This window comes from Cyprinodon tularosa, unplaced genomic scaffold (assembly GCF_016077235.1).
Source record: "Cyprinodon tularosa strain WSP-4 unplaced genomic scaffold, ASM1607723v1 ctg654, whole genome shotgun sequence".
Classification (NCBI taxonomy): Eukaryota; Metazoa; Chordata; class Actinopteri; order Cyprinodontiformes; family Cyprinodontidae; genus Cyprinodon; species Cyprinodon tularosa.
Genome location: NW_024039401.1, coordinates 254554 through 275148, shown reverse-complemented (window position 1 = coordinate 275148; position 20595 = coordinate 254554). Strand labels below are relative to the sequence as shown.

General features: G+C 38.4%; 1 protein-coding gene across 4 annotated transcripts in view; it reads right to left on the bottom strand.

Annotated features, from left to right (window-relative positions):
- The window catches only part of LOC119799214 (alpha-1,3-mannosyl-glycoprotein 4-beta-N-acetylglucosaminyltransferase C-like), an 88429-nt gene extending 71697 nt beyond the window's left edge, over window positions 1-16732 (bottom strand). For 3 of the 4 annotated variants that reach the window (XM_038309025.1, XM_038309024.1, XM_038309027.1), the window contains exons 1-2: window positions 16481-16731; window positions 39-140 (exon numbers count right to left, since the gene is read on the bottom strand). The gene's annotated coding sequence lies outside the window, so the exon portion shown is untranslated. Of the gene's footprint in view, window positions 1-38; window positions 141-16480 lie in introns of all 4 variants that reach the window. The other variant, XM_038309026.1, reaches the window with a different exon arrangement.
- Window positions 16733-20595: the final 3863 nt, after the last annotated feature.

Here is a 20595-nt window from a genome sequence, read left to right as displayed (position 1 = left end):
TGAGGCATTTTAAAAACAGTCTTTAATGCAAAACGTACCTGTCTGCTGACGTGAAGAGACTGAATGTGGTTTGATGGAGAGGGGTTTTTTTCTGTTCCTTCGGGGTTGGCATGGATTCCTCGCTCCCTGTATGTCGCAATCTGAGAGAAAACGCAACACAAAGGACAGAGGGAAAGGAAGACAATTGCATTTTACTTCATCATTTAAAACAGCCTCATGCATTTTAGGCCACACATCCTCTAATGATTTGTTTGTCCATTAGAGACAAAGGATGGCATGTTCCGTCAGCCTTGAACATCAGACTCTCAAAAACAGAGCCTTCTTCAGTCAAAGTGTTTCTTTTCCAACACAATGCATCTGTGCTCAGACAGAACAAGCTCATTATCCTCTACTACAGGGGCTCATTAATTCGAAATCTGAGGCACTTTCTACCTTTAAAAGCTTATGTATAGAGGACTCTCAAGTACAATAGATCTATATATCTATCTATCTATCTATCTCTCTCTCTCTCTCTCTCTCTCTCTATATATATATATATATATATATATATATATATATATATATATATATATATATATATATATATATATATCAGTGGCGGCTGGTGAAAAATATTTTTGGTGGGGCTGATATAGCCTAGTGTATGTCTCCAACTAATCCGGAATAAGAATTCAAATAAACAATTGGACAATACATACAATTTAACAGTAATGATTTAATTTACTATATAATAACAGTAACAGTGATGATTTGGGTCACTGTGACGGGGTTCTTTGGCCTCCAAGAATCCAGTCTCAGTCGGGTTACCGGTGTTGGTGATTTATTGAGCTCAAAAACTCAAAACAGGGTGCAAAAGAAACTAAACATACAAGATACTCTGGGCCTCAGCCTCCCTCCAGTTACCAGCAATGTAACAAAGAAACAGAAAACAAAAATTGCCGCTTTTCTTCCCACAGCCCTCATTAAATAGTTTAAGCCCCTCACATCAGGCTCTCTTATTTCTGATTTCTTCTCATTAATCAGTTTTGTCCATATATTACCTCCACAAACAATTGATGTACAAAAACAAATAATTTTTACAACTTAATTCTTTTACATAGATTCATTGACTTATTCAATTACACCAAACTGGGTTTGAACCCAGCAAAGACGCAGCCAGACTGAAGATGACAAGTCCCTGTAGCATAAACACGTACACCCCCCCCCCCCCCCCCCCCCCACACACACACACACGGCTAACCCCACTGAAATATTAAGTGTGCACCCTCAATACGCCAGCAGGTAACCAGGAACAGCTTGTGTGTTTTAAGTTCATGGAGCTACTGGTCTCAGCGCGAGTGTATTGGTCCTCACAAACACAGTATAACAGGAATGTGTGTGTGGCGCGCAAAGTTAGAGAGGTTGTTTTAAGCGACGAGGTGGATTCGTCACAGTCACAATAACCATGACATGAAATGTTCATATCCTACAACAGGGATGTTCTTCTGGCAAACGGGTAGATAAATAAGGATCTCACCGAATTTGGTGGAAGCTGCATCTCGGTCGTTACATTCGCCATCTTCCCTCTAACTGTCTGCACCTGCGCTTGGGTTCAGAAGCCTGTTAAAGCGCAGTATTTTCAGCGCCCCAAGACCATAAAGTTCCGAGACGCTGATTGGCCATTAAATTCACCTAGTAATAGTACATGATTGACAGATTCTCTGCAAATGTGGGTCAGTCTGATCAGCGCCCCCAGAACAGAGACGGTAGGAGTCTGTCTGTGGAAATCCACAAATTAATGACAGTAGATAGGGAAATGTAGTTTATATAATTTGTTTTGCTTATAGGTACACAGTCTAGAGAGTAAAACTGACATTAATGAGTTAATTTCTAAAAATATATTTTACGTTTCTCTCTTCTTATCAGGGAGGGCGGTGCCCCAGCGCCCCCTATGGGCCGGCCGCCACTGATATATATATATATATATATATATATATATATATATATATACGACAAAAGAGAACAAGCTACTGCTCTAAATGAATGCATCCCTAAACAGCTCTTTGAATACCTAGCAAATCTTCTCTCTTCATTTTATATCCATCTAAGTTCCAGTGAAAGCGGTGAACAGGAAGCAAAGTTAGGCAGCCATTGGATTCTCGTGAGAGCGGATTTTTGGCATCCTTAAGGTACAGCTATGGTTAGCAGAGAGGTTACAGAGATGGCATACAAATGCAGTTGTATAACTGTACTAGTAAGTTGGGAATGCAGATTAAATATATGCTGCATACAGTGCAGTATGCACAGTGATATTCTGATTAATAATGGATGGGGTCAGGGATATTACAAAGATGTAAAGTTGAGCACGAAGAGGGGGAGACTATAGGAAGTTAGAGAGTCTGCCAAGAGGCTGGGAACAGAACTGCTTCTGTTTTTAAACGTGACAACAGATACAGAATCTGTAGGGACGTACATATCGTGGCTAAAGAACAAGATTGCAAGATAATATTATATTCTTCCCAAGAAAAACATCCCAGCCTGCTAAAATCTCAGTGTCAGTGTGAAAAAGGACGGATGGTTATGGAAGTTTCACACAGTGGATCACCTCCTTGAAGCCGTCTTTAACATTTTTGGCACTTTCCCACTAGCCTCCTAGAAACACCTGCATCAAGTTTGCCTGAATGAATGACTGAGGTGCTCAACAAAAAATGCTGGGCTGTGCGCCAACAGAATTGACAAAGACTCCTGGGTAGGTGTCAAAACACCTCCAAAATTTCTTTCTTAAGGAAGTTTCAGAGGTTTTTTTAGCTATGATATCAATCTTTTGATCAGTCTACTTCAGCTGAATACATGAATAACTACATTTCACACAATCAGGTTAATTCCAAATTGATTCTATAATGTTCATATTAAAATACATATACAAATACAAATCTGCCCATATACATCTTCCTTAATATGATTATAACCCATAGCTCACGACAACAAACATATGCAAAAATATGCACAGTGACTACAGTATAGGCTACGTTCACACTGCAGCCTGAAGTTACCCAAATCTGATTTTTTGGCCCATGTGCAACCTGGATCTGATCCTTTCATGGCTGTCTTAACAACACAGATCCGATTTTTCCTATCCGACCCAGGCCACTTGACTATGTGGTCCTGAATCCGAAACAAATTTGATCTTTACAAATGCCACCTATGTCTGAACGGCCAGGTCGCATTCATCCGACCTGAACGCCATTAATACCCAACAAAGGTCACTATTCTGGGTCTTGCTATGCAGAAGCAGCATTAAAAACAACAACCATAGCAGACAATGATGCAGAGAGCAGTATTTATGTTTAACCATCTTGAAAAGATTGTGTTGTTATGGTTGTGAAAGACCGCTAGATGTTTACTTCCATAAACACAGAACATGCTGGCCTGTGATGTCATTGCGTCCTCTACTGCGCATGCGGGACACTTGCGTTGCATGACAGCAGATCACATACAAGTTGTATATATTTGGATGTGAACTGCAACGCAAAAAAATCGGATTTCACAAAAAAATCGGAATTGACCATCAAGGCCTGCAGTGTGAACGTAGCCTAAGAGTACTCATTGATGTTCCCTTCTTTTATCTACTATATTTTAAAGAAAACAACTGTCAACTTTGTCACTTTAAGGGTGGAAACAGGCAGATAAAGTAAACTGCCTGCGATTTACAACTTTTCAGGAAATACCACCTCTTGAGACTATTTTCTTTTCCTAGTTGCAGCCACTGATCTCTATTTATTGGCTGGATTGCTGATAGCGTGTCGTTAGTACAGGATGGGGTGAACCGTCAGGCCGCCATATTACTACTCTAACATTGGTAAACAATACGTGCATCACATAAAACAAAGATGCTTTTCTTTTTTTGGGGGTGCTTAAGACTTTTAAAATAATCACTTGGACACACACTTGCTGTTTCCTAGCCACAGTAGATTACTGTAATTTATGGTAAAAAAATAAAATAAAATTAGGCATATCACATTGCATAGTCATTATGAAGTGAATGAAGTCTATAAATCATGTAATGAGAAATATTATACAAATCCATCACAATAAAATGTATGCGTTAATGAAGCATAATCATACAGATGTGCCAAAGTGCTAAATTGAGGATGTAAATGTAATAGATATGGATTGATGACATTGTTATGGTAATTACATATTACACATAATTGCAAGATTTCACATCAAGACTGAATTACAACTACCGTATTTTCACGACTATAAGGCGCACTTAAACGTCTTTTTTTTCCCTCAAAATGTGCGGTGCGCCCTATGGTGCGGTGCGCCCTATGTGTGTTGTAACTGCGACTTTTGAGACCACCTCATTGAGGAGATGATGAAAGAGTGGCTGAATGTAAGGAGACCAGGTGTTTTTTTTCCACTCATCACCATTAATCTGTGACTCCATGCGTGCCCATCTCACAGCTGATGTGAAAAACATGGGGAAACAAATTAACGCTGTGCTCGCTGTTCAACCGCTCGACATCGGTGTGAACCGGACCCAGCAGGTGCAGCAGAAGCAGCGAGTTTACATGCAAAGTCAATGGTTGACGCGCATATAGGTGCAGCAAAAGGTCCCGCAGCGCGTTTTGGTGCAGCACGTCGGGAGCGTTTAAGCATCTGATGCACCGCCAACGCGCTGCTGCTGCTCAGATGGAAAAATTGAAGTTTTGCTGCTGGACGCGCCGCATCAACCAATCAGAGAAGCTGATCTGGGAGCTGGCAGCGAGACAGACACAGCGCTCTGATGACATATGATATTAACGCAAATGAAAAGGCTGGGTGGATGGATGAGGAGATGATGAAAGCGTGGCTGAGACAGGTGTATGTGAGAAGACTAGGTGGTTTTTTTCCACGCATCACCATCGCTGCGTGCCCATCTCACAGCCGATGTGAAAAAAAGATGAATCAAATGAACGCTGTGCTCGCCGTTATCCCGGGGGGTCTGACAAAGGAGCTTCAACCGCTCGACATCGGTGTGGAGCGGCCGTTCACAGTAAGGCTGCGAGCAGCGTGGGAGCGATGGATGACAGACGGAGACCACAGTTTCAGGATAAATGGAAGGCAGCGCCGGGCAAGTTACGCCACCGTTTGCGGATGGATTGTAGATGGACTGTGTCTGCTGGCTCTGTTGTTCAAGCTTTCACAAAAGCCGGCATTATTTCTGAGGAGCTGCGCTGCACGGAAAGTGACTCTGACAGCGAAGAAGGGGAATCTGGCATGTCTGATTTAGCGCAGCTGTTTTATTCAGAGGAATGCTGAGGATAACAGAGGATGATGACTTTGATGGGTTTGATTAATACTTTGTAATAAATACATGAATAAAGCACAATCATACTCAGGTTTGCTCCCGCTCTATTTTTCTACCTGAAAACTTAATTCAACAGCAGCCTCTGAGCGCGTCTCCTCCTCTTCACCGCGGTGGCTGGCAGGTGTTTTTTCATCTAAATAATCTAAATCTTGCAGCTATATTTGCTGTGATCAGTGGGAATAAATAAGTATAAATATGTTTTTAAGCGAGAAAGGCCACCTGAAAACTTCATAATTGCAGTCAGTTCATCCAGATGATCTATTTCTGTCGGAGGCGCTCAGACCCCCACATACCAGCGGTACACCGACAGCAGAAATCCTTTCGTTCACCGCGGCTGCTGGCAGGTGTTTTTCATCTAAATAATTTTAGCTGCAGGCACCAGGATACCGGTAATAAAAGCGAACATATTCCGTCGGCAGGTTTCAGGATTTTAAGTTAATTTAGGAGTGATCACAGCGCTGTGTCATCTGCGATGTGTCTGTCTCACGGCCAGCTGCCAGGTTTGATTAATACTTTGTAATAAATACATGAATAAAGCACAGTCATACTCAGTTTTGCCCCCGCTGTATTTTTAAATACGCAGTAGAGGTATTTAAAGGTAGTAGAGGACATGCACCTGTATATAAAAAACGCGCCCTATAGTCCGGTGCGCCTTATGTGTGTGTTAAATACAGAAATGGGACACATAACTGAGAGTGCGCCTTTTAGTCCGGTGCGCCTTATGGTCGTGAAAATACGGTACATGTCTGTTAATGTTTTAGTATTTTCTTATTTGCAAATTATGCATGCATGATGGCATGTACTTTCATGCTGTGTCTGTGCATACGCCTTTAAAAATGTTTGAGTGGCTTTTTTTCCTTCAATATATATATCTTGCAATATATTTCAGAACATTACTTTTTCAAATGAGAAATACATCAAATACTACAAAACCAACATTGTCATCCACTTAATAAAGAATTACTACATGGATATTTCATAGTGAATTACTTTCTATTTACTCTACTTTCTATTTTCTAACTTTAAACACAATGTCAAAGTCTAAAGGGCGAATAATTCTTCTGCCACCGCACACATCAAATCTCGTTTTCGTCTGGTCACGAAACAGTTTTGCTGGTATGCTTCTGCACCGTCGGTCTAGAATTTCTAGGGACGCATAGCAGTTTCCCGCCAAAGGGCAAGGGGGAGCCTATTCGAGAGTTTGTGAGAACTTCGGTGGATGGTCACGAGAACATGTCTGAGGCATCATACAAGTGGTTGTACTTCCAAACTTCCTCCATCAACCTTTCGTCATGGTTATCCATTATTGTTATCACTCCTCGGTTTTTAAAAATGGCGCGCCCCAGCACCGAATCGAGAAGGACGACCACACAGACAGCCGGAAAGGCATACCAAGGACCAATCACAGCTGCTTTATGTCTGTGCACCTCCGTTTGAGGTCTGCGTGGGTTTGCGACTGTCCGACGTGTAGTCAGGATTTATTTTGATGTTGCAGAACGTCTGCGCAGTGGGGATGGTCACGCACAGAGACAGATCTGACGGTTGCAGACCCTATGCATCAGAAATATAAATTAACTCCTAACTAAGTCAATGTCTTCAAGTCGGTCTGAGATAGCCAGACTTATGCTACGCTACATACTATACTATGGGATACATCATACCATACATATATGGATTTTCTGGGTTAGCATATCCACTGACCCTATATTATCTATGAAACATCTTCCCACAGCTGGAAAACTGCTTGTTTTTGCAGCCAAATGCTACACACATAGGTATTATTAATGCGCGTCTCCGTGGGAGTGGGGAGTACCAATATGGCGGCCATTGGCTTCCCTTTTTTCATGCTATCAGCAATCCAATGAATAAATAGAGATCAGGTGTTGTAGCTCGTAACGTTAGCAAAGCATCTTCAGGTTGTTCTTTTAGAATTAAAAATGGTGCTGAGTGAAGTCATTATTTAATTAAATGAGTTTAACACAGTCATGAATGTGTTCTGACAGCAGTATCAATATGCAGTATAAATTAAATGAATTATTATTATTATTATGCTCTAAAATGATAGTTAAATGTGGAACTTCATATCTGCCAAGCTAAGGTTAACTGAAGAAAGAGGCTTGAATGAACTTGAATGTTTACAAAATTAATGACAGAAATGGCTGCTGGATATGAGGTCAGAATTTTACTCTTGAAGAGAGCAGATCAGAGCAAAGGAGTTAAAAATGCTCAACAAGTTAATAAAAAAGGCAGGCTCTAGAATCTCCCCTAATACCTCTAAAGATTATTTCACAGAGGAATTCTTCATAAAGTGAAGAAAATTATGGACAACAGTGAGCATCCTCTTGAAAAGATTGTGAAACAACAACAGAGTTACTTTAGTAAGAGGCTTCTCCTGATGCGGTGCAAGACAGACCACTACAGAAGATCCTTCCTGTCTGCAGATATCAACACCTACAACACTGACAGAAACGCCTCCTAAACAGACCGAGGGAACATAATTATTCCACAAGAGAAAACAGATGGTAGAGGAGCCATGTTTTCCTGCACATGGTACTGCGTCCAAGAGAGTGCTCAAATAATTATCCACAACTGCGATCACAGCTATACAATCTTTCTGTTTTTAAATGTGCAACTGTGAGTAATAATTGCATTATTGTGTTTGCTTCATACTCTATAATGGTTTTTTGCAGGAATTTGATACCAAACTTTAGCTACATCATGTTCCGGCAGTGAGTAAGTTAAAACCTCCTATTAAGCTCAGTAGTTTTGGGGTCGCTTAACAAAAAGGATTTTAGAGTAGCATTGCTTTTTTCTTCGATTTTCTTCTCAAATCTTTTTATAATATTTTAAAATTTCCCCCAAAAATAAAAATTTTATCTTAAAAAATTAAGTAATATTTTTACAAAATTTATTATTTCCAAATTCTCTTTTCTAGTCTGTGTTTTAGGAATCGCATTCTTTGCTAAATGTGTCTCTTGATGCGCACCTTGACCATTAAAATGTTGTTTCTAACTTCCATCCCGAACAATGGAAAGCCTAGCCCAGAAATTGTCATTCCACAGATACAATTTATAACGCATTTTAGGAAAAAAAGTTTGAAAAAGTAAAAATGTTTTTTTTATAAATTATGAAGCAAATTTTCATGGCTTTGGAACTGTTTAAGTTTTCTTTTTGACTTTTTATTGGTTTCATTTCCATTTTGTGTTATTGTAGTTCTTTTTGGTTATATTTTTTGAGTCCTTATGTAGTTCTTGTTTACCCCTTGTTTCAGTCTCCTTCCCATGGCATCCTTCTAGCTGCTTTCATCCACACCTGTTCCCTGTCAAGCTCATTAGCCCAGTCTTTGTTTTGTCTCCCATATATAGAGTCCCTGTGCAGTTCTTCAGTGCCGGTTCCTCGTCGTTTCATGGCTTCTCATGTGTGTTTTCCCTGATGTCTCCAAGATTTTGTTTTTTTCTGTATTTTGTTTGTAAAATTTTGCTTCTGTTGCCACCTTTTGGAAATTAAATCTTCAAGAACCTCCTCAGCTTCTGTCTCTTCAAACCTCCGTCCAACTTGACACAAGTATGATAAAGTAAAATAATTTAACTAAATGAAAAATGTCTGTAATAAAGATTTAATATGACCATTAATTTAAAAAAAAATCTGAGAATACAGAACAGCAACTCTTAAAAGCTTTCTTTTGAAAATTAAGTTTTATACCTGGATTTTTATTTTTCCTCAAATCTCTATTTATGTATACTAAACTATTATTTATGTGCAGTGGGGATAATAATAAATCCGTGAACAACAACATTAAACATGCAATAATTCAACATCTCCATGTCAGTCAAATTAATATTAAAAATGCAAAAGCATCCATTCAGATGTTAGAAAGGGGAAAACTAAAGGCAAGTCTCTGTTTAATTTGTTAAAGGAAGCATCTGTGGTATGAAAGTCACTAAGCTGGGCTTTCAGCTTGGATATGATGTGACTAACATGTTATGCTGTGTGTTCTGTTCCTTCTAAATACAAGATGGTAAACTGCAGGAGGGAAAATGTCAGGTTCCTCGGAGGCTGCCGGCGTGATTAAAAGGAGGTTCTGCTGCGAGCAGATGGCCGTGTAGACTTTGTTTGTTCCTTAAAAGTAGGCGGTCCACCCACCTTCCATATTTTTATCACTTTATTTCATGGAGCGTGAAGCTAAAAGGAGACGGGCTAATGAGAATATATTAAGATTTAAAATGTTCTAAAGTTGATCTAAAGGTGTAGAGTTAAATTTTCTCATTTTGTTATCCATATATGTACCTGTTATATGTCGAGTCTATGTGTAATATTGAGTTTCTTCAGCAAAATGCATCAAATCCAGTCTTAGACAGCACAGCTGAGGTTGTACTCCGAACTTATCAAAAGTTATCAAAAGAAATGTGGTTTATGACTAAAGAAACAGTTACAAGAATCTATTATTACTTTGTGTTATTTATGTTCAAATTCATACATGTATATGTAATGTAGCTTATGTACATACATTCATAAATATGTTTTTGAATTGTCTGATGTAAATGAATACATTTTGAAAGTAGAAAGTAGTAATTAATAATAATAAATGCAATTCTTACTATTCAAATCAATACAATGAAAAATGTCTACGTCTTACATTATATCATAGCTATGGAGAGATAACAAGTATTAAAATTGTATTATTATAAAAAAATGTTAGAACTGTAAATTTACAGTCATATGTTTATATTACTGTTTTTATATATTTTTTTTTTACTATTTTTCAAAGCTGCACTTTTAAAAAAGACGAAATTGTCCGAAGAGCTGTTCCAAATGAAATTTCTTTTTGTTTTACACTTGTGTAAACAAAATGACAAATAAATCTGTCTAAGTCTAAGTCTAAACTGCTATTATAAATTATATATTCCTACATGTATGTTAATGTATATTAATTAGATATCTTTGCCCAATATTATGGCATTTTTATTGTACCGGTATCTGTAGACATTAAGGCTTTAGGTAATTTATTTAGTGCATTCAGCAACCATGTTTTAAAATCCCATAAGGCATATGTATTGTAGCAACCATCCATATATTATGCACCCTTCATTTTGAGCTTTTATTTCTTAAAGAATGTGTATTTTTGTTGGAATTAAGACCTGTGTAACATTTGTTATGATTTAGTCAATTTTATTATATGAATGGAGGAAGAGAGAATTATCAGCCCTAAGAATCGGCATAAATGAGTCGGCAGTATATATCAGGGATCGATTTTACTGATGTCAAAGTAACTGGTATAAAAGAAATCTGTATCAGCCAATCTGTTATTGGTTTATATGAAATATTTGAACTCTGAAGTGGTAAAAATGGTTAAAAAGTGGTTTGTACTTGTTCTGATTTAAGGTACAATCATTAATACTTCCTTGATTATCCTTCATTTTACTTAGTTTGTTTTGCCTCTTAAAGCAAGTATTTCCAAAATGTTTTTGGATTTCTAACATTTACACTCCTTTAGTGATATTGGTGCATGTAACAAATGTAGTATTTTTTTAGCATTGAAGGTGATGGTGTCAGAGCTACTGTAAAGTCCCGGCCTTAGGCCCAGTGTTTATCAGCTCAAAAAAAAAAAAAGAAAGCGTAGTCCTACATCTTTGCCCACTGGTCACCACCAACCTGTCCACATTTGCAACTGTTTTCCCCAGCTCTGCGATGCACTAGTTGAAAAGCCCATTCTGTTAATATGCAACTACATAGTCAGAAACATTACATTAGAGATATCAGGGACCATAGCCAAATGTTTGCCAGCAGCCAGAACGGACAAAATCCAATCATACCAGAAATTGTTGGCTAAGGATAAGGCTAAATACAGAGAGATTGTTATTCATGCAGGTGATATTGATACCCGGTCAAGCCGATCAAAGCTCACTAATGTTAGAATAGAGGATATAATTAGAATAGAATTAAACTTTATTGTCATTACATTGTCACAAGTACAAAGAAAAAAAATGTGGAGCCAACTACATTTTAGTGTTTAAGTTTAGACTTAAAACTTCCCTTTTTGACATAGCTTACAATTAGAGTTGCTGGGGTTATTCAGTTCTATATCTATAGTTATGCTGCTATAGGCTTAAACTGCTGGAGGACACAGAGACCACTTCTATCATTCTTCTTCATTCTATCTGTATTCTCCCATTCTGCACTAAGTGTTAGTTCATTATTAAGATTCTGCTGTCAAGTCTATGAGCAATTAGCGGGTTTTGATTAGATAGAAAACTTTTAACTGCTCTGACTGTATGATCTGGTTGAATTGTCTCTGTAAAGTGCCTCAGGATGTTGTGTGGTGAATTGGCGCTATACAAATAAACTGAATTTAATTAAATCTAAATTAAATGAACCCCTCATCCATACTGTACTTTCTGCAGATCTCCCATTATAGGAACCTTAATACATTCTTTGTGGGAATGTCCTAGATTTTTTGGTGCAAGGCTGTTAATACATCATCAGAGTTTGCAAACGTTAATTTTGCAACTGTTGGCCACAGTTGTCTGGACCAAAGGTGGCTTCTACCGCATGCTGGACATTTTATACCTAAAGCTATCTTCAGGAAGAGTTGATCTAAAACCTTCATTACTTCATTATTGGTTGATGAGTATTAACAGAATAAAAGGCCTATTTAAAGAGATTGGAGGATTTGTTGTTGTTTTGTGTTTGCTTTTTTTGTACAATCTTAATTGTAGATGGAAAGTGTGTTCCTTTAAGTCTGTTTTCAAGGGTAAAGCATCATTCTAACTCATAGGTTATTTATTGGCTTTAAAGGTGTTATGGATATGTTTTTTGGTAGAGAGAATGGGTGAGGGTAGGTGTGATGATTGTTAACGGAGTTGGCGGGGGTGGGAGTGGGGTTCTGGCTCTGTTCACTGGAAACTGTATGTCATATGAATATGATACCCTGCAGTGTGATGTTATCCCTTTTCTTCTTTCATAAAGATAAAAAATATCTTACAAAAAATAAATTACAATGCAGGGAAACTATTCCTAAAAGTACTTTTTCTTTTCAAAAAGTTACAAAAGTGGATGTAACTCCACCCGAAACTGGATGTGGGCATCCCTGGCAGTATTTCTGAGGCTTGTATTTTGTTTATATCAATAACAAAATAACATTGTATTTTATATACTATGATTATGATACTCGGTTTGAGAATAGTTTTCGATTTGACGTTGACTTTTTTCTACATTTTATTAAATACTGTAGAGTTATGATATTTTCTTTTTATCGTGTCTCACCAAGTGTATATATGTACTTTATGAATTTACTGATCAAAACTCAAATCTTCATTATATTAAGCACGATAAACTTTTATTTATGATATACATCAGAAAATGTTTTTTCTTTTTTTGTGTTGCTTTGGTTTACAGTTTACTAATATCTCTCAGAAGCATTACATTCTACTTCCAGTCCTGCTTAGTTACTATTCTGTAGGATCCTGCATATTTCAATCCTTTTTCATTTATCTTAAAATAAGTTTTCCCAAATTTCCGATACCACAGACTCAGAGACCAGATACTTGTTCACTGAAGTAGGTTTGCATCACCACATTGCAGAAGTTTATTCTGGTAAATGTTGCATGTTAATCAGCCAGTCTTCATTATCTCTGGGGAAAATCACTACGGCAAGTTTTTTGGAGAGCGTGCATAAAATCAGGACTGCAGACTTTAAACTTTATGAGTTGTTTATAATAAGCTGTCGCCGCATGTTCTGAAAAAATATTTTCCTTCCCCAATGAAGTCAGTTTTTTTTTTTTTTTTTAAGAAAACCAGGGCAGAGGTTGTTAATGTTGTTTACCAGCTGCACTGCTTCCCCCTCGTTTTTGCTTCTGCGCCATCATTGATCCCTTAGCGGGAGCCGTTTCACCTATTGCAAAATAAAACCTCTGCAACAGCAACATGTTGAATTAAAAGCGATCCAGTTCAGGCTTTTAAAAGTCTACGGAGGCTCATGCAGGGCTGCAAACTCAACACAACTCTGAACCTGTTTATCCATGGAGCGTCCCAACAAGGTCAGCCCAGGTAAATCCATTTTCCTTCATTGATTCCCCAAATCAAATCTGTTCCAATCACAACAGAAGAAATGCAAGTAGACTGAAGGAGACGATCGATGACGTTTTAAGCGGCCGGACAGCAGAGATGGAGAAAAGCTTTGTAGATCAATCAGGGTGATGACCCCAATGTTTTGTGGATTCACTTAAAGCTTGCGTTGTGGACTACTTTGTGTGGTGAGCCAACACAGATAAAATATCCTCGGGGAGAGAGACTGAGCAGACTCCAAAGTGACAATAAATTTAGATGACGATAAAAGTAATTTCTAAATTTAAGGGCTCTATTAATTCTCGTGCAGCACCTCTGCCAGCTGTGGTTTTTGATGAGGGTCAGGAGGAGAGCCAACATTAATAACAGCTGCCATATTACGGCTGAATGTGACCGGGGACGGCGTCCTGTTTGACAGTGTCCTCTTGCAGATGACATATGATGCCATTAGGTGCCATTATAGGTCAAGCCGCACACAAACACAAGCGGGCATACGAGGAACAAGTGTAAATCAGTCTAATCCAACCGCGAGAAGAGGGCAGGATAACCCCCTTTGCACGACAGCTAAAGGGACGGGGATTAGTGTCACAGGACGAGCTTGAGTCATGATGAAAAACTGCGATAGAGCACAGCTGTCACTCATAGATGACGACGCTAAATATGTCTCACTCATATGGAGGGAATTTTGTTCTATTATTGTTGCGAGCAAAGAACATGTTAGATTAGATGCAATCTGTCAATGAAACTCTGATTTTATATTTTCTAGATTTTAGTTTTTCAAAATAAAATTTAAAAGATTTTATATTTTCGATTGTTTTTGCAATCGAAAATATAAAATCTCTTAAATTTTATTTTTATTTATTATTATTTTTTTATTGTTTTTGCGGCTGCTCAGTGGCAAGAAAGTTCCGGCTTCGATTTTTGGCTTGAGGTCTTTCTGCATTGAGTTTGCATGTTCTCCCTGAGCATGCGTGGGTTCTCTCCGGATACTCCGGCAGGCCAAGTGTGTGTGTGAATGGCTGTTTGTTCTGCGTCTCTGTGTTCCGCTGCGATGGACTGGCAACCTGACCTGTTGGTCAATGTGCTCGTCAAGAATGAGCGTTTTTACTGGACTTGATGTGAAGAGAATGTGATCAGTTGAACTCAGCAATGCAATTAATAAAATTAAATCCAAGAAAATAAAAAAAATTATATATACATATTTTTTTATTTTATCTTTATTTTCTTGAATTGAGTTTTATGAATTGCCTTGTTTTTAACTTCAGTTCAACTGATCACATTATATATATATATATATATATATATATATATATATATATATATATATATATATATATATATATATATATATATATATATATATATATATTGGGGGTGGAACGGTTCACAAAATCCACGATTCGGTTCGGTTCACGGTTTCGTGGTCACGGTTTTCGGTTTGGTTCGGTATATGTTTATTGTTAAATGGAAAAATAAAAGAATTTATAAAAATTATAAAAATGTATGCATTTTTTTTTTTATGAAATTAATGAAAAAAATAAAAAAAAAATAATGAATTGTAATTATTTTTAATGATTCGCGGAAACCATGGATCATTTCTGCATGTTTTGCTGCTTTGAATTTAATCATCTCACGCATGCTCTCTACCATCCCCAAGGGACTCAGAGGGGTGCGGACGGGAGCCACAGTGGAGGCTGTAGGCTTTGCTTTGAGCAGCCGGTCTGGAGCGCAGCTGAGCGGAGCGCTAATTAGAGTATGTGGGACTTCTGGGTTAGCATTACATGTTGGTCATGTTGCTGTTAGCATAAACAAAACGTGTTGCACAATGCTTGCACACTGTTGCACTTTTATCCACAACTTTCTTTCCGCCGTCATCGTAGGTCACTCTAAATGCAAAGCGGTCCCATACAGCAGACCTATAAAGTGCTGCTGGCGCGTCTTCCAACTCCTGTTCTTTCCCACTCGCCATACCCACACAATTCTCCACAACAACTGATTTTTTTCTGCTACACCCGGCTACGCTGCTTCGCTTCTTCTTCTTCTTGTTTACTACTGGTGGTTGGCTTTGGTCGCAGTACCGCCACCTTCTGCTCTGGAGTGTAAACGCTTCGCCTATGAGAAAAAGGAGCAGCGCATGAACCGAACACAACACACGCGAATCGAACCGAGACAGTCGAACCGAACGGTTCGGATGGTTTTCATAAACCGTTCCATCCCTAATATAAATATATATATATATATATATATATATATATATATATATATATATATATATATATATATATATATATATATATATATATATATATATATATATATATATATATATATATATATATATATATAATTATAAATGTATCTATTAAAAAATTAAATGACAAAAACAAATTTAAAAAAATTAACAATTGTTAAAAAAAAAATTTTTTGTTTAATCAAAATGTTTTCGAAATTTTTATTACTGTTTTTTTGTTGTTGTTGTTTTTTTTTCTAATAACAAAACGTTTTGTTTGTTTTTAACAACATTGGAACAAATGTCCCTCCATACATCTCCTGCTCTCATTGCCACACAGAGACCCAGTAAGTCAGTCCACATGGGCAGGAAGGGATTCCCAGAAAACATCCAGCTGTGGACTTAGTGGGGGTTTTCCTATCTGGATGCATAATTTACCTCAGGTGTCTTACAGAAACAAAACACACAGAATATGAAATAGCCTAAATGAAGGAGCTCATCTAAATAGTATTAAATTTCTTTCTTTCACTGCTATCATACAGATTTACATTATCATCACTGATGCTGTAACCATCCGTATCCCACAAGCAAACGATTTGACTAATCTCCTCCCAAAACCTCCGATGCTCTGACGTCTGTCAATCTAGAGGCAATCTGCAGCATGCCTTGCCTGCACAGCGCAGCCTGGCTGAGCGCAAACTACTCTCCCGGCTCCAAGGTGGCGATTTGGAGGAGAGCGCAGGAGAGGGAGGGCAAGGGGGAGATGCAAACTCTGCAGAAGTTGTTGGCTCCTCTTCTAAGGAGGGGAAAGCAGGTGGAATATCTGTAATCAGAGAGATATAAAGCGAGCTTACCTGCTCAGCAAGAAGACGCACCAACAAGACTGGCTTTCTGTTGCTGCTCCGCTCCTTTCACCTACACTAAATCACTCACATGACTCACACAGGCAGGAGGTGGTGGAGGGGGGATAACCGGCTCTCAGCGTAAACAGTCTCTGCAAAGGCAGGCAGGGAGCTTTCGCTGCAGTGATGCTGTCTCCCATCCTTGCCTTCCCTCCTCTGTCTCATCCCTTTGCTTTGATCCTCCACCCTCCCACACACACACACACACACTCTCCACCGCAAGGTGTTACAAACAGAGTTTGTCTGCATCCACTGCATCTGATTGGCTCCCCGTTCCTCCTCCGCCACCATCCTCTCCACCAGTTTCTGTCTCTGGACTGTCAGCCTTAAAGTGGCAATCCATCACTCTCAAAATGTGGGCGAGGAAAAGAAAAACATTCAATATATTAAAAACATTTTTTATGAGTTTCTTTGCATGTAAATCAAAAGTGAACGAAAAGCAAATTAGGTTTCAGGACTCGGCTGGCGTGTGTGGTTTCCCTTTTCAACTTTTTTCCCCCTAGTTTTAGCCAAAAAAAATTAATGCATCTAATTGTGTTTTAGCTAAAAGACAAGTAGGAGGGGGTTTAATAATTACATTTTACATTTTTTATCGAAATGTACAAGGAAGGTCCGTGTGTTTTGTTTTTCACTGGAACAGAGAACAAAAGAAAATTAAACAGGACAAGAGAACATCATTTGGTGTAACAAGTTGGCCACAATCCATGGAGGCAGAGTCCTAATCTAACAGATGAAAATTATTGTCCTATCTTAGTAAAACTGAAGCTTAAAGGTGATTGCAATTTCTATATAATGGGAAGAGTAAATTGTAAAGGTGAAAAATTAAAACTGGTCCAAGGGATGAATCAGTTATAGTCTCTTCTATCAGTGCATATCACGATAATAAATTAATTTAGCATTACACTACAAAAACTGAGCAAATAAAATATATATATACTTTTTTACCTTAATTTGAGTGGGTAATTATGATGGTCTACCTAAGAAGGAGGGACATTTCTCTTAAAAATAAGAAAATATAATAAACTTAAAATAAGTTCACAGAAGATTGTTTTTTTTTAACATAAATGATCTTATTCCATTGGTAAATTGTCTAAATTACCTCCTCATAACAAGGGAAAATGCAATTATCTGAAGAAGAATTTACTTTTTTTGGTGAATAAACTACATTTTTGTAGTGTGTGTTTTCAGTTCAGGGGCCAAACCAGGGGCAGCACTAGTTCTATAGGGGCACAGCCCCTGTGGGCCCCTGTATCCTGTCAATGAGTAAAGGACATCCATACTCCTCTCTTATAGAATCAATATTATTTCTCAGATATATAAAAATTACGGAAAGGTGTTTTACTGTCACTTTAAACAGTTGTTCAATATCTTACAATTTGATTTTGAATTCTGCTAATGGTATTAGCCCTTGTAAATATGATAAATAGTGAATAAAGTCAATTTTTTTGTGTGTCAATAGATATCTCATGTATAACAACTGAAGAAAACTTTGTGGCATTAGTGCAGTGTGGCTTTGTCTAAATCTACACAAGTTAGAAGCAATATGATTTAAAAAACTCTTGTAATGTTAGCCTTCCAGTGTTTATACTGTAGGTTCCAGCCCAGTAAATGGCCTCTAGTTAAAAGCGCTTTTCAAGTCAAGAGATTTGACCAAAGTGCTTTACAATCAGTCATTCCCTCACACACTGATAGTCGCAAGCAACGTTGCAGCTACAGCAGCTGACAGAAGCAAGGCCGCTATGCACAGGTGCCAACATCATTAGGTAATGCAGGTGAAGTGTCTTGCCCATGGAAAAAATTACAGTGAAGGCCAGAGCTAGGGTTTGAAATGTCAACCCTTTGTATGCAAGGCAAACTCCTGCATCCAACGGCAATTTCAACTATATAGGACTTAGGGGTGGAACGATTCAGAAATTCTACGGTTCGGTTCACGGTTCACAGTTTCGTGGTCACAGTTTTCGGTTCGGTTCGGTATATATTGATTGTTAGCCTGACATGTTGGGCATGTTGCTGTTAGCATAAACAAAACGTGTTGCACAATGCTTGCACACTGTTGCACTTTTATCCACAACTTTCTTTCCGCCGTCATCGTAGGTCACTTTAAATGCAAAGTGGTCCCATACAGCAGACCTATAAAGTGCTGCTGGCGCGTCTTCCAACTCCTGTTTTTTCCCACTCGCCATACCCACACAATTCTCCACAACAACTGATTTTTTTTCTGCTATACCCAGCTACGCTGCTTCGCTTCTTCTTCTTCTTGTTTACTACTAGTGGTTGGCTTTGGTCTCATTTCCGCCACCTTCTGCTCTGGAGTGTAAACGCCCCACCTATTAGAAAAAGGAGCAGCGCATAAACCGAACGCAACACAAGCGAATCGAACCGAGATAGTCGAACCGAACGGTTCAGACGGTTTTCATAAACCGTTCCATCCCTAATAGGACTACAACCAGACAGTCCCTAACCACGTCATTAACACAGCATCCATTGCACAGGTGAAAAAACACCGACCTCATTGAGTAAAAAGGGATATATATGTATAACTTTTGAAGTAATTATAAGTTTTGTCGTTAACTTAGCTTTAGACAACTTTTATTGTCATTTTGTATATAGAGTCAATACAAAACAAAATTTCATTTAGTACAGCTTTTCAGACAGTAAATGAACATTTCCATTCCATAAAGTGCAGCAGTGATCAAACGTAAACAGTGTGGAAGAAAAGACATGGTGCAAAAAAACCAAAGATATTGAAGTTCAGAGCATTAATTTATATGGTTAAAATATGCAGTATTTTGGTTTGGTGTTGTCAGTGTGATGCAGAGTTTATGACATGATTTACAGTTTTTTTTATAACAGTTAAGCGTTCTGATGGCAGTGGGGAAGAAGCTGTTGCAGAATCTTCTGGGCCTGCAGTAAAGGTCCTATATTCTGAAAAATTTACTTTAGAAACATTTTGTTTCAGTCATATGTTTCCTGAAGCCTGTGTATGAGGTTTACAATAAAAAATAAAAAACCCTTTTATCTCTATGATTGATTCTCCACCTCTTAGCTAATGTGTGCTCAAAATGGTATGTTTGAAAAGCATTCCCCTTATGATGTCAGAAGGGGGAAAGCTGTCCATAGGGGTCTATAGCAGCGGATCGGTAGCTACGTTGTTCATCTTATGTATTATTCCAAGCTCTTTGGCTATTGGTTGTCATAGTTGCAGGTTGTGAGGGCGTGGCTTTTGGGAAGATGGGTGTTGGAAAGCAAAAACAGTCATCCAGAGGTTGGCTGAATAAAGAGGTTTTGGGTAAATTCTGTGTGTCTAATCTGAGGAATTTTCCTGCACAAATGGAAAAAAAACATGTTCTGGGGGGCCTCATTGATAATATTTCTTATCTTTAGAAGTAGTATAATATGGGTCCTTTAACATATTTAGGCCAACATGCTCCACTAGTCATCGATCCACCTACTACTCTTTCATGATGGCCACTTTTTACAAAGCCAGAGTCTGCACACGATTTTTTTTCCTCTGTTCAAAGGGCAATCTAAAATTTTCTGTTGTTAAATACACTAGATCAGTGGTCCCCAACCACCGGGCTGCAGACCGGTACCAGTCCGTGGGTCATTTGGTACCGGGCCGCACAGAAAAAAGTATATATATAAAATTTATGGACGATCAGAGTCTGAGTGATGTTTTATTTTGAAAAATATAAAAATAATTGCGGTATTCTCTCCCAATTACATCAGTCGGTGCATCTGTGCCTCTTGACACAGGTTAATTCAGTTCAAGACTCATCCTATCTATAACATCCTATCTTGGTGAGGCGGGATTTTCTGCGATTACAGCGACCAAAACAAAGCTACAGAGCAGACTGGACATCAGGAGCACACTTCGTCTGTCATTTTCTCCGATTACGCCTAGATGGGACCGGTTTGTGATGCTGTTTGTATTTGATTTTATGCCACTAGTATCATTTTACTTGATCGTACCACCCCCCACCCTCCCGGCCGGTCCGTGAAAATATTGTCTGACATATAGCGGTGCAAAAATGGTTGGGGACCGTTGCACTAGATGACATCTGTCT